We start from the raw sequence: 16,598 nt of genomic DNA on the forward strand, positions 1-16,598 counted from the left end.
TGGGCAGACTTGGGCCCTCCAGGTGTTTTGGACTTCAACTCCCACAATTCCTAACAGCCGGTAGGCTGTTAGGAATTGTGGGAGTTGAAGTCCAAAACACCTGGAGGGCCCAAGTTTGCCCATATCTGCTCTAACTGATGCAAACATCAAAAGTAATCCTTATAGCTTTTGCTACCTGTAAGCTGATCTCCTGATAAGAAATTTCTGGAATAGCCTCCTTTGCAGAGGCTCTGGGTTTGGCACAAAAATAAACCATAAAAGATTGAAAGATTAAGTATGTAGCGTGCAGTGCGTGCTTGCTGATGCAACTTGCTGGATTCCTGCCAATACTTTGTGAAAAACCGAGGTCACAAGCAACCTCCTTTGCTGCTTGCTGCTGTGGAGGGCCACAGGTGGTGAGGCTTGCAGGAACCCACTGTCTTTGTGGAAAGTTTAAATATGATCAGCTTGCAGCCAAGTTTCCAGTCTTGCTTTTTTGAAGCAATGAATGTGAAGTGAGACTTTAAAACTTCTTGTACAACTTCTAATATACTGTATATACTCGAGTATAAGCCTAGTTTTTCAGCCCTTTTTTTTAACACTGAAAAAGCCCCCCTCGGCTTATACTTGGTTGTGGGTCCTGGTTGCCTTGTATTTGGGTCAGCTTATACTCGAGAATATATGGTACATTTATTATTTTTCTCTATTATTATTGGTATTATTACATTTATTATTTTTATCTATTATTGTTGCTACTATTACATTTATTTTACTCTATTTTTATTATTATTATTATTATTATTATTATTAATACATTTATTATTTCACTCTGATCTTATTATTATTGCATTTATTATTTTACTCTATTTATTATTAAATGTATTATTTTCCTGTATTTATTATTATTATTATTACATGTATTATTTTACTCTATTATTATTAAAAGGACACATTTACATTGAAGATGAGAATAATGATTTGATCAGAGTTGGACAGTCTTATCTTAAATTTGAGCTTTATGTGTAAATATTCAAAAACATTTAACCTACTGATGCCTCAATTAATGTAATTTTATTGTTAGCGATTTTTATTTCTGAAATTTACCACCCTCGGCTTATACTGGAGTCAATGTTTTCCCAGTTTTTTGTGGTAAAATTAGGTGCCTCAGCTTATATTCGGGACAGCTTATACTTGAGTATATAAGGTACTTTGATAGTGAACTTCTAATCTTCGCTCAGATTTTAAATAGGAATCTATATTATTTTGGTCACTTTCCATATCTGCAATTGATCATGAGATACAGAGGTTGTTTGTATCATCATCATCATCATCATCATTTTCCTCACTTTTTCTCAGAACTGAGACCAAGCAGCACACGGTTACATAGCAAGATATAACATATGTTTGGAATGTAGATTTTGTTGCTTCTTAAACGATCTAGTATTTTCATACTTTTACACTCGTCACTCTACTCTCCCTGCTTTCATCTTGTAATTTAATCCCATTTTACCAAATTTATTATCTAATCATGTTTTATTGTGTTTTAATTTATTTTAGTTAACTATTACAGAAGTTTTAGCATAGTGATTAGTGTCTAATTGTCTGTGTATTTTGGTTTTGGCTTTTATTTTTGACTAGCATGAGGACTCGGTGGTGCCCGGGTTATTAGAAGAATAAATTTGGGCATATCGGGTTTGCCTGACAAGTTTGGTCCATATTCATCATTGTTTGGGTTCATAGTTCGCTCTGGATGTAGGTGAACTACAACAATAAATCCCTCTAAAGATCTCCAGTATTTTTTTTTTGGTCATATGGGTTCTGTGTTCCAAGTTAGTTCCAGGTCCATCGTTGGTGGAGTTCAGAGTGCTCTTATATTGCAGGTGAACTATACATCCCAGTACCTACACCTCCTTTAAATCATGGTGAATTCTCCCCAAACCTCTCTAGTATGTTCAGTTGCTGATTAATTCCTCTGTTTGCTGTGTGCCATAGAAAGGAATAGGAAATGGTTAAGGGAGAGGCAGGGGACGGGGTTATGCAAATTCCACTCCAATGGAGAAAGTCAGAAACACTGGGATGTCTGTAGTGGAGGAAAAACAGAAAATCTAGGATGGAATTGTCCTTGAATGAAAGCCCTCATGTGTGGTGGGCATTATGGAGTTTGTGGAGGACATTGACAGGGCTCTTGGACATGTTTATGGCACTCGCTATAACCTGCAATGTCATTGAAGGGAGGGCCATTGGTGTATCCTGAGTAGTCTGTTTAGTGAGTAGTCCACTGACCATATCTATACACATAATAAAAGTGAAAATATGTATGTATGTATGTGGTTGGGATGTCCACTTACATAGACACAAACAGCTATAGCTCCCACTACTCATGAAAATACTAGATATTTTCAACTAGACTAAATGTGTTTTAATAAAACAATAAAAATTGTTGCATGTATGTATGTAAACTTCTAATAAGTAATAGACCTAATATAATTATCTAGTGAATGAGAACTCCTGGTATAAAACTAATTATCAAGAATTTTAAAACCATTTTGAATGTGACACCTATATATCTGGGTTTATGATCAAAAATAAGAATGAAATCTAATAATTTAAAATATCACTTTTGAGTGCATCAAAGCAACCTTGTAGCCTGTTCAAAGGTTATGAGGATAATATAGTTCCGTCCACAATTGACTACATATGGTTTAAATCATATACTTTTACAGTAGTTTAAACCCAGTTCTCATGCAGAAAGGCCATCCTTACAAACCTATTCTGTGCCTTTTTGAAATACCTTCCAGATTTGATATGTATATATTTTTATAGTGAATTTAAAAAGGAAAAGGCGATATAAGGCCCATATCATGATGGATATTTGTTACTTATACAACTGGAAAGTTTCATATCAGGGTATGAAAAACTTTTTATATTAGAACATTTGTATATGTTATATGTACAACAATAACAATCTACCTCCAAGTATAACCTGGAACATAATAGCTTGATTGTGCTGTTGTGCTGATTCTGATCTTCACTTTACTCCAAAGCACACAAATATTTCTTAGACAGGATTCGGACCCCATATGTTTCCGTGATAGCAAGGTGTGTGATACTCGAAGAAGCTTCAAGTTTGAAATGAGGGCAGCAGATGGCAATGAGGTGGGTGTAGCGAAGAGTAACAATGAAACAGCTGTGAATAGTACAATGAGTGGCTGGACTTAGTATGCCAGGTGCTTCAGCATTATTTCATTTGTGTAGGTTACAATTTAGATTCATAATAAATTGTGATTAGGAAGGTATTGTAGCAGGTTTCTCCTTTCATCTTGGAACTTATTCCATTTTTAGGGTGGGCCTTATTCAACTATAGAGACATGGGCCAAGTATGGTAACACACATACAAAAGGGGTGGTGGTAAGGAATTGGTCAAGGTGGTAAAGCAGTTGTCCTTTCGGCACTAGGTGAATATGTTTTTGTTGTTGTAAAATGGAAATATGACTAAGTATAAGTTGAATATATGAGATGGCATATAATAGTTGAGAGAAAGTATATTTATAGTCCTTTAAAATAAATAGGTCCCAGGTTCAAATTCCGGGAGCGGAATGAGCACCCGCTGTTAGCCCCAGCTCCTGCCAACCTAGCAGTTCAAAAACATGCCAATGTGAGTAGATCAATAGGTACCGCTCCGGCGGGAAGGTAATGGTGCTCCATGCAGTCATGCCAGCCACATGAACTTGGAGGTGTCTACGGACAATGCTGGCTCTTCGGCTTAGAAATGGAGATGAGCACCAACCCCCAGAGTCGGTCATGATTGGACTTAACGTCAGGGGAAAACCTTTACCTTAAAATAAAAAGCACTCTATGTTGTCTTATGGTAAGAGAAGTGTTTTCTTTTCTTTCTCTTCTAAAGCAGGGATAGAAATCATGTAAATCTCCAGATGTTGATGGACTGCAGCTCCTACTAACCTACTCCTACTAACCCAGGCATGGGCAAACTTTGGCCCTCCCTCCAAGTGTTTTAGACTTCAACTCCCACAATTCCTAACAGCCAGTAGGAACTGGAGGGCCAAAGTTTGCCCATGCCTGTACTAACCCTAGTAGCCAGCATAGCCAACCCCCATCCCATCTTTTCTCTTTCCTCAAGGTGCCCATTATTTTGGGGGTTTTTTTTCAGGCTATCCAACTTCTTTTTAATTCCGACATACATCTCAAAATGTATGTTTTAAACACACACAGTGGAGAAATACATTCAAAACATTAGGTGGCAGTGTCAAAATGCTGAGTCAGAATTGATGTTGAGGTTGAATACTTTTCGTAGGAGGAGAGACTGAATCCAGCAAGGAAGGAAAAGCCCGAGGTAGTCCAATCACTGCTTGATTTCAGTAGAACATTTACCTAATCTTAAAGAAAACTGAATAAGAGATATGGTAAAATCTATTTCCAGAAGAAGTATGAAACAATAATAAAAATTTAAAAGATGTAGTTGGTCAGTTAAACAATTGGATTAAATGTATAAAGCAAATGTCTAACTAAAAATACATACAAATTCTTGGTCAATATCCAGAAGGCATTGTCCATAGTACTGTACTGAGAAAACCAGGCAGTTTTTCTCAGGCAACTTTTGGCAGCAGCCCCCACCTTGCCTAAAACTGCTCTCCAAGCCTTGACCATCTTCAAATATTATTATTATTATTATTATTATTATTATTATTATTATTATTATTATTACTCTGCTTTATCTCCCCAAAGGGGACTCAAAGCAGCTTGACATAAACGCATGAGGGGGGAAGAAACTGGTTTGTGGTGGTGATGGTAAAAAGACTCACAATTTTGATGCGCTTATGCAAAACTTTATTTATGTAGCATTTACACATGGTTTTCCATCCACTAAAGCAATGGTTCCCAACCTTTGGACCTCCAGGTGTTTTGAACTTCAGCTCCCACACTTCCTAACAGCTGGTAAACTGGCTGGGGTTTCTGGAAGTTGAAGTCCAAAACACCTGGAGGCCCAAAGATTGGGAATCTCTACATTAAAAGCATACACATGTGGAAGCCTGCCTCTGTATGGATCACAACAAGCCTGTACAGGCAGTCCCCAAGTTACAAAAATCCGACTTACAAACTATTCAGAGTTATCTTAAATCTACCCCTAGGAAAGGAAATTCCCTCCTGGAAGAATTATTATCATGTGAAAAAGGTGTCTCAACTGAAGCTGCATCACCAACCCTTGTTTCTACAACAAGCCAATTTTTTCAAAATCCAATTCTCACAGGGACAGAAAGTTCAGTGAAATCTTCTGAACAGGGGCACAGACAGCGAAACAAACTCCACAGGAATGTGAACCCTTCCCTATACTATTCAAAGCTAAAACATATATATTTTGGATGGAGCTACACTTTTAAAATGTATTTTTCCAATTTACATACAAATTAAACTTAAGAACAAACCTACATAACCTATCTTGTTTGTAACTTGGGGACTGCCTGTACATTGAAAAAACTTGTTTTTATCTGTCTCACTAGGAGCCATGGTGGTGCAATGGGTTAAACCCTTGTGCCAGCTGAACTGCTGACCTGAAGGTTGGGTTGCTGACCTGAGGGTTGCCAGTTCGAATCCGCAAGACAGGGTGAGCTCCCATGTGTCAACTCTAGCTTGTGGGGACATGAGAGAAGCCTCCCAGCTAACATATCCCAGCGACCCCTGGTCAAAGTCTCTGTAGACAGCCAATTCTCTTACACCAGAAGCGACTTGCAGTATCTTCTCAAGTCACTTCTGACATGAGAAAAAAATCTGTCTCATTTGAATGATGGCTTGTTTGCCATTTTAAAATTAAAATGTATTAATTTTTTCTGTAACTTTAGCAATGGTGGGTATTTTCTGGGTATCTGTAGTGCTGGATTAATTATTCTGGCCTTTTTATAAAATACAATTTCTTTAGATTTAATATTGAAAGGTGTTACTTGCCAGCGTTACGTAGAATCAAGAGTAAAATAAATATTTTAAAGGCTGAAATTATATGATGAACAACTTCAGGATATAGCCTACAAAAATAAATATTTAGAAATGTGCACCCATGTTACATTTCCCCTAAAGTGTATAGTATTACGTGTTGTTTATCATGATGTCATGATGTTGTACTTTTCCATTCCCAGTCCACATCATTGCCTGATGGTAAGGAAATGAATGGTTTTATGCTACATGTGTATTCTCAGCATTATGCCATTTGGACCTTTTCTGTGTGGTTAAGATTCCTCTCCAGACTGGGTTTCGGAGAGTAGCAAGTGAACCTTAGTTGGTTCACTTTGGCTTGTTTGGAAAGTACTTACGGTAGTCTCCAATTCCTTGCAGTTGCCTAAATCAGGATGCTACTAAGTTTCAAGAAAGGTCCATATGTGTATTGAGCTCACAGTCTGGTCCAGTTTTGTTGGACAAGTTTCAGTTATTTGGTTATATATGGAGTGGGATACAGTTCTCTTGATCGCTGCCCATCATGGTTTATAACATATAGCAGGAAGATATTGACTAGCTGAGTTCTGATGGCGATAAATGCTTCTTTATAAGAGAAAGAAAGAGAGTAGTCGCTGTTGCCTTAAGATAAAATATCCTCTGGATGCCAAAGCTGATAAAGACTATTGACGGACTTCAGATATCCTCCTTGCTGATGATTCCATGGTTATAATCATGCTTGGAAGAAACTTTCCATACCGGTCATATTTAATCCATTTTCCAGCATGGCTCAGTGTGTTAAAGCGCTGAGCTGCTGAACTTGCAGACCGAAAGGTCCTAGGAGCGGAGTGAGAGCCCGCTGTTAGCTCCAGCTTCTGCCAACCTAGCAGTTTGAAAACATGCCAATGTGAGTAGATCAATAGGTACCGCTCCGGCGGGAAGGTAACGGCATTCCATGCAGTCATGCCGGCCACATGACCTTCTACGGACAACGCCGGCTCTTCGGCTTAGAAATGGAGATGAGCACCAACCCCCAGAATTGGACACAACTGGACTTAACGTCAGGAGAAACCTTTACATTTACCTTGGCTTGTCTTGATTCCTTATGCTGGTCAAGAGTCGGAGATGTTGTGATCCTCCTCATTTGTTTGGGAACCATCAGCAACCTTTGACATTGTTGACCATTGTATTCTTCTAAATTGACTGACTATGGCTTATAGGGCTCAGCATTCCAGTGATCTTTTTCCTGTTTGGAATTTCAGGAGGTAATGCTATTTCTTATCACATTTCTGCTATCACGTAGAGATTTAGCTTGTCTCCTATGCTACTCTGATCTAACCTAAAAAAGTGAGTTTCCCACAACAGTATAAGCTGTCATTTGTATGCGGATGAGAGCCAGCTCTATCTCATCTTCCATTTGTTTAAAGAGCATACACTCTACACTTTAACCCAAAAGACTCTCAGAACATTGAATCTCTGTGTGTGCTGAACTGGAAATCAGTAAGGGACAGAATAAAGGTCAATTCATTCAAGCTCAGTCCAGAGAAAACATTTAGGATGACTCTTACTAGTGTGATAGGGTTTGGAATAGGGTCACATTCCCCTGAAGTATTAGCTTCACAGCTTGTAAGTGTTGCCAAATCCAACATTATCACCGAAGGCCTAAGTGATTCTTGTGGCACGCTTTGCCTTTTGACAGCAGGATTGGTATGCCAATTTTGACACACACTCCCCACCCTCACCATTGTTATAAACATAATGCTCTTCTAAGATAGGTTGCATGTTGTATGTGGGCTCTTAGATCTCCAGGAAAGGCTAAACTGATTGCATGGATTTTTTTTAACCCACACTTTGCCATATTAATGACTCTATGGCCCTTGCTAATTTTATGTGTCTGGTTATAAATGTGTTATTGGTTTTAATGTTGATATACTGTATTTTATATGTTCTATGGCACCATTGTGTGCTTTGTAAGCCGCCCCAAATCCCTATGCACATGCAAATGCAAATGTGAGTAGATCAATAGGTACCACTCTGGCGGGAAGGTAACGGCGTTCCATGCAGTCATGCTGGCCACATGACCTTGGAGATGTCTATGGACAATGCCTGCTCTTTGGCTTAGAAATGGAGATGAGCATCAACCCCCAGAGTTGGACACAACTAAACTTAATGTCAGGGGAAAACTTTTATCTTTACCTTTACCTATGGCACCATTGTGTCCTTTGTAAGCTGCCCCGAGTTCCTATTGGAGATGGTGGTGGGTATAAATAAAAAGTTATTATTATTTTATTGTATGACACAGCAAACAAGATAGATATGCTGGATTTCGTATCACAAAATCACAAGTCGAACACTTCCCAAGTGTCTAGGACTGTGTGATGTATTTTTGGATGATGTGTGCAGATCCCAGTAGGGTGGCCTTTTGCAGTTATTATTATTACAGTAGAATCTCACTTATCCAACATAAACAGGTCGGCAGAACATTGGACAAGCGAATATATTGGATAATAAGGAGGGCTTAAGGAAAAGCCTATTAAACATCAAATTAGGTTATGATTTTACAAATTAAGCACCAAAACATCATGTTATACAACAAATTTGACAGAAAAAGTAGTTCAATACGCAGTAATGTTATGTTGTAATTACTGTATTTACGAATTTAGCACCAAAATATCATGATGTATTGAAAACATTGACTACAAAAATGCATTGGATAATCCAGAACATTGGATAAGCGAGGCTTGGATAAGTGAGACTCTACTGTATTATTATTATTATTATTATTATTATTATTATTATTATTATTATTATTTTATTATGACACAGCAAACAAGACAGATATGCTGGATTTCATATCACAAGTCGAAGACTTCCCAAGTGTCTAGGACTGTGTGATGTATTTTCGGATGATGTGCGCAGATCCCAGTAGGGTGGCCTTTTGCAGTTGGCAGATCATAATTTTGTCAATGTCTATTGTTTCCAAATGCCGGCTGAGATCTTTTGGCACAGCACCCAGGGTGCCCATCACCACCGGGACCACTTATTATTATTATTATTATTATTATTATTATTATTATTTTGCCTTATTATTGGAAGGTTAATTATTAGAACACTGAGTAGTGAGATTACTCGGTGGGATCCAAAATATGGTGATAAATGTAGAATGTATCTTACATTTTAAATATTTTTTAAAAGTGGTGTACAGGAAGGTTTCAGGCATAACACATACTGCTGGTGCTTATTCATACAACTCCAGCTGGGTTGAGTTGAGGCTTAACGACCTGAAGGAATACTTGCTATTGTGTTAACCTGCGAGAACACGGTTTGTCTTCTGAGGCTTTGGGGTGGATCCTCTCCATCCTCCATGGGATACAGGGCCTGTCTGGAAGGACCTGAGATGAACCTGCTCCACCTGGAGAAACATCTTGCTATGTTGTTTTGTGCGGCAAAAAAATTGTTCCGTTTGCAAGAGAGACCTCCTCTTCTCGGTCCCGTGCAAACTACCAACAATTTCAAACAGGAGCCCCTCACCTTCAATGATCCAATAGGGGACCTTCTGGGTTGCTGTGAGTCTTTTGCTTTCTCTCCTGACGTTTCACCCACATCTGTGGCCAGCATTCTCAGAGGTTGTGAGGTATGTTGGAAATTAGGCAAGGGAGGTTTATATATCTGTGTAAGGTCCAGGGAGGGAGAAAGAACTCTTGTCTGTTGGAGGCCGATGTAGATGTTGTAATTAATCACATTTGATGGCCCTGTGGCCTCAAGGCCTGGCTTCTTCCTGTCAGGGAGAATCCTTTGTTGGGAGGTGTTTGCTGTCCTTGATTTTTTCATGTCTGGAATTTCTCTGTTTTCAGAGTGTTCCGTTGACTCTTTTTTTGCACTTTACCATTCTGAGATTGAATACTGCTGTTTTATCTACAGCAATTGCTGTATTTTATTTTTACCAGGGGGTACTGTGAATTTATGATGTCGTGTTGACTGTTTATTGCCTGGAACTCCCTCCCAAAGGAGATTAGATTAACTCCCACCCTGGATTCCTTCTGGAAGAATCTGAAAATGTGGATATTCACAGGTGCCTTCTCATAACTGATAATTAATTGTCCTTGTGCTTTGCCTAGGCCTTGGCCATTCCATGCACTTTATTACCTTTAGTCTCTCCCATCCCCAGTCACCAAAGAATATGCATTTTTAGATTTCCATTCCCCTTAAAATGGCCCGTGTCCTATGGTACTTGACTGCAGATTGGCATTACTGTCTACATTTTAAGTTATTTTAACTTTTGTAAGATGTGTTATTATGCTGTGATTTTATTGTGTTATTGTTTTTATTGATGTAATACTGTTTTGGACTTGTCCCAGTGTAAGCCGCCCTGAGTCCTTCGGGAGATGGAGCGGGAATCAATAAAGTTTTTTTATTATTATTATTTGAAACACAACAAGATGAGTCCACAGCAGACACTCTGCTGGCTGTTGTATTGGATCACATGCCGGATACTTCCCACGTGTGTAGGATTGTGTGATATATTGGCGAATAATGCGTGCAGATCCCAGTCAGGTAGCCTTCCTTCTGCAGCTGGCAGATGGTAATTTTGTCAGTGCCGATTGTGTTTAAGTTTAGGCACTGCACCCAGTGTGCCCATCACCACTGGGAGCATCTTGACTGGCTTGTGCCAGAGTCTTTGTAGTTCGATCTTTAAATCCTCATATGGTGTCAGCTTTACCAGTTGTTTCTCCTCAATCCTGCTGTCACCTGGAATTGCAATATCGACAATCCATACTTTGTTTTTTAACATGATCGTGAGGTCAGGAGTATTGTGCTCCAAAACTCTGTCTGCCTGAATTCGGAAGTCCCAGAGTAGCTTGACATGTTCATTCTCTGTAACTTTTTCCGGCTTGTGATCCCAGCAGTTCTTTGTCGCAGGCAGATGGTATTTGTGGCACAAGTTCCAATGAATAATCTGAGCAATGGTGTTATGCCTCTGCTTGTAGTCTGTCTGTGCGATCTTCTTGCAGCAGCTGAGGATGTGATCTATTATTATTATTATTATTATTATTATTATTATTATTATTGCCTATGTTTTGTTTGACACTTGTTGTATTTTGTATTGAGTGTTTTGTGAGCCACCCCGAGTCCCTCTGGGAGATGGTGGTGGGATATAAATAAAGTTATTACTATTACTATTATTATTATTATTATTATTGACTAGCTGTGGCCAGCCATGCGTTGCTGTGGCATTGTCTGTTGGTGTTGGTGAAAAATTGTTGAGGTAGTGGTGGTATTGAATGTCTGTTGTATGGTTGTCTTTATGTTTAGTATGCATTTGGTTGTTTGTGTACTGTGAAAGTGGTGAGGGTAGAGGGGTCTATGTCCTTGTGTAGTATTGTATAGTATTTATACGTTGTCCATGTGTTGTGAATGCTTGGATTGTGTCCTGCTGCATAGTAGAAAGGGTTGGGATGGATGGCCTTTTGGGGTCTCTCCAAACTCTTGGATTCTATGCTTCTATCATCATCATCATCATCTTCATCATCATTATTATGTAGAGGCTGGATGGCCATCTGTCAGGAGTGCTTGGATTGTGTCATCCTGCATGGTAGAAGGAAGTTGATCTGGATGATCCTTAGAGGTCACTCCAAACCTTAGGATTGTATGTTGTTGTTGTTGTTAGTATTGAGAGGCTGGGTGGCCATCTGTTGGGAGTGCTTGGATTGTGTCCTGCATGGCAGAATTGGGTTGGACTGGATGGCCTTTAAGGGTGTCGAAATTTCATTACCTTTTTATATATTTTAGCCTTTCTTGTAAGCTGCCCTAGGGGAGTGGCGGCATATAAGTTTAAATAATAAATAAATAAAATAATATACAGTAGAGTCTCACTTATCCAACACTCGCTTATCCAACATTCTGGATTATCCAACGCATTTTTGTAGTCAATGTTTGCAATATATCGTGATATTTTGGTGCTAAATTCATAAATACAGTAATTACTACATAGCATTACTGAGTATTGAACTACTTTTTCTGCCAAATTTGTTGTCTAACATGATGTTTTGGTGCGTCATTTGTAAAATCATAACTTAATTTGATGTTTAATAGGCTTTTCCTTAATCCCTCCTTATTATTCAAGATATTCGCTTATCCAACATTCTGCCGGCCCGTTTATGTTGGATAAGTGAGACTCTACTGTATATATATATTGATTGGTGTTTGGGCAGTGCTGCGTTTGGTGGTCCCTGCTAGGGCTGACTTCTCTGGTTGAATTAGTGCTCAGTTTCTTTCATGTTCCTTGATTCGAGTTTGGGCAAGTCCCTAGGTAGACTTGTCCACAGCTGCATGATATACTGTAGACTCCTGCAGAGGCGAGAGGGTCCCTCTTATCCTCGGCTGAAGACAGCAATTTTTGGGTTTTCTTCGTGGGTCTTAGAGGACCTTGTGTGGTGCGTCCCTTCTGTCTTGCTTCCCGTGGCTTTCCTTGTCCCTGTGCCCGGCCTGGAAGGAGTTAATGGCTTTCCCGGCGAGCCTGTCTGGCTGGGGCTGGCCCGAGTCCGGATCCTGTGTGCGGGGAAATCCAGCCCGCACCGCCGTGGCAGTCGGCGCCGTCGGATCTACTTTCTCCAGCCCTGCCCTCCCCCTCCCTGCCTGCCTGCCTGGCTTTCTCCCCTCCCCTTCTCCTCCTCCTCCTCCGTCGGCTGGAGGCTGGCGTTGTGTCTGCGTCGGAAGGGAGGAAGGAAGGGGCCAGCCCGGGGAGCCCAAGTTGCGAGGCGGTCCGTCGGGGGTCTTTGCCGTCCCCTCCCCGAAGCGGGGCTTGGATCTTGCGGAGGGAGAGAGAGAGAGAGAGGGAGGGTCCTGAGGGCAGCGCCCAGCCCTGCTTTGGTAGAGAGAGAGAGAGAGAGAGAGAGAGAGAGAGAGAGGTCGCACCAGCCAGCCTGGGAAGTGGAGCCTTGTTTGCTTTGGGAGAGGAATATGGCTGATCTCCGGGAGGGCTGAGCCAGGCGCCTCCTGCCTTCTCTTCCCTCCCTTTTCCCTTCTCTCCCTTCCTTTGGCTTTTCCTGACATGTGAGGAACTTCTTCGGGTCAGCAGCCCTGGGCCCCTCCGTCCTCCCTTCCGAGAGCTTCCAAGGCGGAGGATTCAATGCTGGGCGGAGGAAAATAAGAAGAAGGCGGTGAGTCCCTTGCCATCAACTTCTTTGTATCCGAGAGGAAGAAAACATGACAGGAGAACCCCCCCCCCCCCCGCCTTCCCACCCTATGGCAACTGATTGTGGGTTTCCCCCCTTGGAAAGTTACAGGGACAGATAATCTTGACTTTGTAGATATTTCAAATAAGCTCTCTTGGCTTGTTACGCAGGGAAAAAATGGCCTGTGCCGCTCTCATATAACCCCACCATCAAGTGGAGAAAGCTCTTCTCTGTTGTGACAGGCCGTTTGTGCAGAAAAATCCAACATTTGAAGGGTACTTTGCAAAACAATCCAGATGTCATGACTGTGCTGTCATTTCCCTTTAGTCTAAATACTAAATACAGCAGAGTCTCACTTATCCAACGTAAACGGGCTGGCAGAACGTTGGATAAGCGAATATGTTGGATAATAAGGAGAGACTAAGGAAAAGCCTATTAAACATCAAATTAAGCACCTAAACATTATGTTATATAACAAATTTGACAGAAAAAGTAGTTTAATACACAGTAATGCTATGTAGTAATTACTGTATTTACGAATTTAGCACCAAAATATCACAATGTATTGAAAACATTGGCTACAAAAATGTGTTGGATAATCCAGAATGTTGGATAAGCGAGTGTTTGATAAGTGAGACTCTACTGTAATAATATTTTGTTTATAACCCGCCTTGCGTTCCCAAAGGGACTCAGGGCGGTTTCCAACTAGAAGTAACCCAATGGCAAGCATTCAAAGCCAAAAACAGACCAAGCAACATATAAAATCAGGCAAGGGAAAAAAAATCTGAATATTGAACTTATAAAACTCACCAAAAATTGGTTTCCAACAAAAAAGTAACCAAATGGCAAGCGTTCAGTGCCGAAAACGGACCAAGCAACAAATCAAATCAGGCAATGGATAAAACAATCTCAATATGAACTTATAAAACTCACCAAAAATTGGTTTCCAACAAAAAAGTAACCAAATGGCAAGCGTTCAGTGCCGAAAACGGACCAAGCAACAAATCAAATCAGGCAATGGATAAAACAATCTCAATATGAACTTATAAAACTCACCAAAAATTGGTTTCCAACAAAAAGTAGCCAAATGGCAAGCAGCAAATCAAATCAGGCAACAGATAAAACAATCTCATTTGTGCTAAGAAATCCAACATTTGAAGGGTACTTTTACAGAACAGTCTAGAGGTCATGACTGTGCTGTCATTTCCCTTTAATCTAAACGCTAAATAAAAATAATATTTTGTTTATAACCCCCCTATGTCCCTGAAGGGACTCAGGGCGGTTTCCAACTAGAGTAACCCAATGGCAAGCATTCAAAGCCAGAAACAGACCAAGCAACAAATCAAATCAGGCAAGGGATAAAACAATCTCAATATGAACTTATAAAACTCACCAAAAATTGGTTTCCAACAAAAAGTAGCCAAATGGCAAGCAGCAAATCAAATCAGGCAACAGATAAAATAATATAATTTGTGCACAGAAATCCAACATTTGAAGGGTACTTTTACAGAACAGTCCAGATGTCATGACTGTGCTGTCATTTCCCTCTAGTCTAAATACTAAATAATAATATTTTGTTTATAACCCACCCTATGTCCCCAAAGGGTGGTTTCCAACAAAAAGTAACCTAGTGACAAGTGTTCAGAGCCAAAAACTGACAAAGCTACAAATCAAATCAGGCAAAGGATTAAACAATTCCAATATGAACTTATAAAACTCACCGAAAATTGGTTTCCAACAAAAAGTAACCAAATGGCAAGTGTTCAAACAGACCAAACAACAAATCAAATCAGGCAACAGATAAACAATCCTAATATGAATGTATAAAACTCACTGAAAATTAAACTTAAATTAACATAATATAAAAAAATCACAGATTTCTCGTATAATAAGCTCTTACAAATAAACTAAAGGGACATTAAAAGCGTAAAATGGTTTACAACATCCAATAGGATGAGGTAGGTGTCCAATATCTAGGTGAGAATATATATATAGAGAGAGAGATGTACTAGTCATACAACAGGCATGGGCAAACTTGGGCCCTCCAGATGTTTTGGACTTCAACTCCCACAATTCCTAATAGCCGGTAGGCTGTTAGGAATGGTGGGAGTTGAAGTCCAAAACATCTGGAGGGCCCAAGTTTGCCCATGCCTAGACCAGTGTGTTACAATATATACTGTAGTTTGAAAATACATAATTAAAATTCTGCAAGTTACAAATGTAAAAATTTGATCAATATTTAAGGGATTGTGGGAGTTGAAGTCCAAAACACCCAGAGGGCCCACGTTTGCCCAGGCCTGTCCTACAGAACGATTTATATGTATGTTAAAATCACTACTTTGTCAAAAGTCTTTATTTTCGCAAGTACGCACAAAATTTCAAAGGGAAACGGCTCCGTGAAATATTATTTTATCTGAAGTAAATGTTTTCAGTGTTTGTTGCAATATTCCAAAATGTAGCACCGAAGTATGCCCGGCTTTCTATAAGAAATAGGTCATAAGTGAAAGAATAGGTTATGTAACGAGTTTGTTTCAGTGAACTTGATACATGCTGTAAGGAGGAACTCCAGGACATTGAAGCAAAACAGCTCTTCTCATACAAGGCCTGTCCAGTTTATTTTTTGGGCATCTCTAGGTACACATCAAGACTTTAGAACACTTGTGGGCAAACTTGGGCCCTCCAGGTGTTTTGGACTTCAACTCCCACAATTCCTAACAGCCGGTAGGCTGTTAGGAATTGTGGGAGTTGAAGTCCAAAACATCTGGAAGGCCCAAGTTTGCCCATGACTGCTCTAGAAAGTATGTGGTGCAAAGCCTGGCAGCATACGTTTGGGTTGCTCTTTTATTTCTGAATATTTGCCATATAGTTGTGTTCCTCGTCACACTTGTGCCATTGAGGTAGGTAGGTCACTGCAAAACCTATTGCTATCAGTGGTATGAAATATTCTGGTAAAGGAAACATTTTATTCCCAAATGAAAATCCTAAATATAGCTACGTTAATGGTATATTGAGAGTCTGGAATTATTGTTGGCATTGGGTTGCTGTGAGTTTTTCAGACTGCATGACCGTGTTCCAGAAGCATTGTCTCCTGACGTTTCGCCCACATCTATGGCAGGCATCCTCAGAGGTTGTGAGGTCTGTTGGAATCTAGGAAAGTGGGGTTTATATATCCGTGGAATAATGTCCAGGGTGGGAGAAAGAACTCTTGTCTGTGGGAGGCAAGTGTGAATGTTGTAATTAATCACCTTGATTAGCATTGGAGAGCCTTGCAGCTTCAAAGTCTGGCTGCTTCCTGCCTGGGGGAACTCTTTGTTGGAAGGTGTTAGCATTCCCAACATTGTCGGCACTGTTTTCATATATAATAAAACTCTCTAGCTGTGAAAAAAGGTTTCTGGTTGTTGAAAGTATTTTCATCTTCAATACTTTCAAGACAAATACAGGTCAAGGAAAAGATGCTGTGCTGTTAACCGTGCAGTGCAGCTGCATCCATGCCAAACCATTCCT

General features: G+C 40.0%; 1 protein-coding gene across 10 annotated transcripts in view; it reads left to right on the forward strand.

Moving 5' to 3' along the window:
- kmt2c (lysine methyltransferase 2C) overlaps positions 1-16,598 on the forward strand; it is a 204,428-nt gene that overhangs the window by 8,362 nt on the left and 179,468 nt on the right. The window contains exon 1 of one of the 10 annotated variants that reach the window (XM_062957194.1): positions 12,588-13,079. The exons of the other annotated variants lie outside the window; for them this stretch is intronic. The gene's annotated coding sequence lies outside the window, so the exon portion shown is untranslated. Of the gene's footprint in view, positions 1-12,587; positions 13,080-16,598 lie in introns of those variants that run through there. 10 annotated transcript variants of the gene reach the window in all.

The sequence above is a fragment of the Anolis carolinensis genome, chromosome 6 (assembly GCF_035594765.1).
Source record: "Anolis carolinensis isolate JA03-04 chromosome 6, rAnoCar3.1.pri, whole genome shotgun sequence".
In the NCBI taxonomy this organism is placed as follows: domain Eukaryota; kingdom Metazoa; phylum Chordata; class Lepidosauria; order Squamata; family Dactyloidae; genus Anolis; species Anolis carolinensis.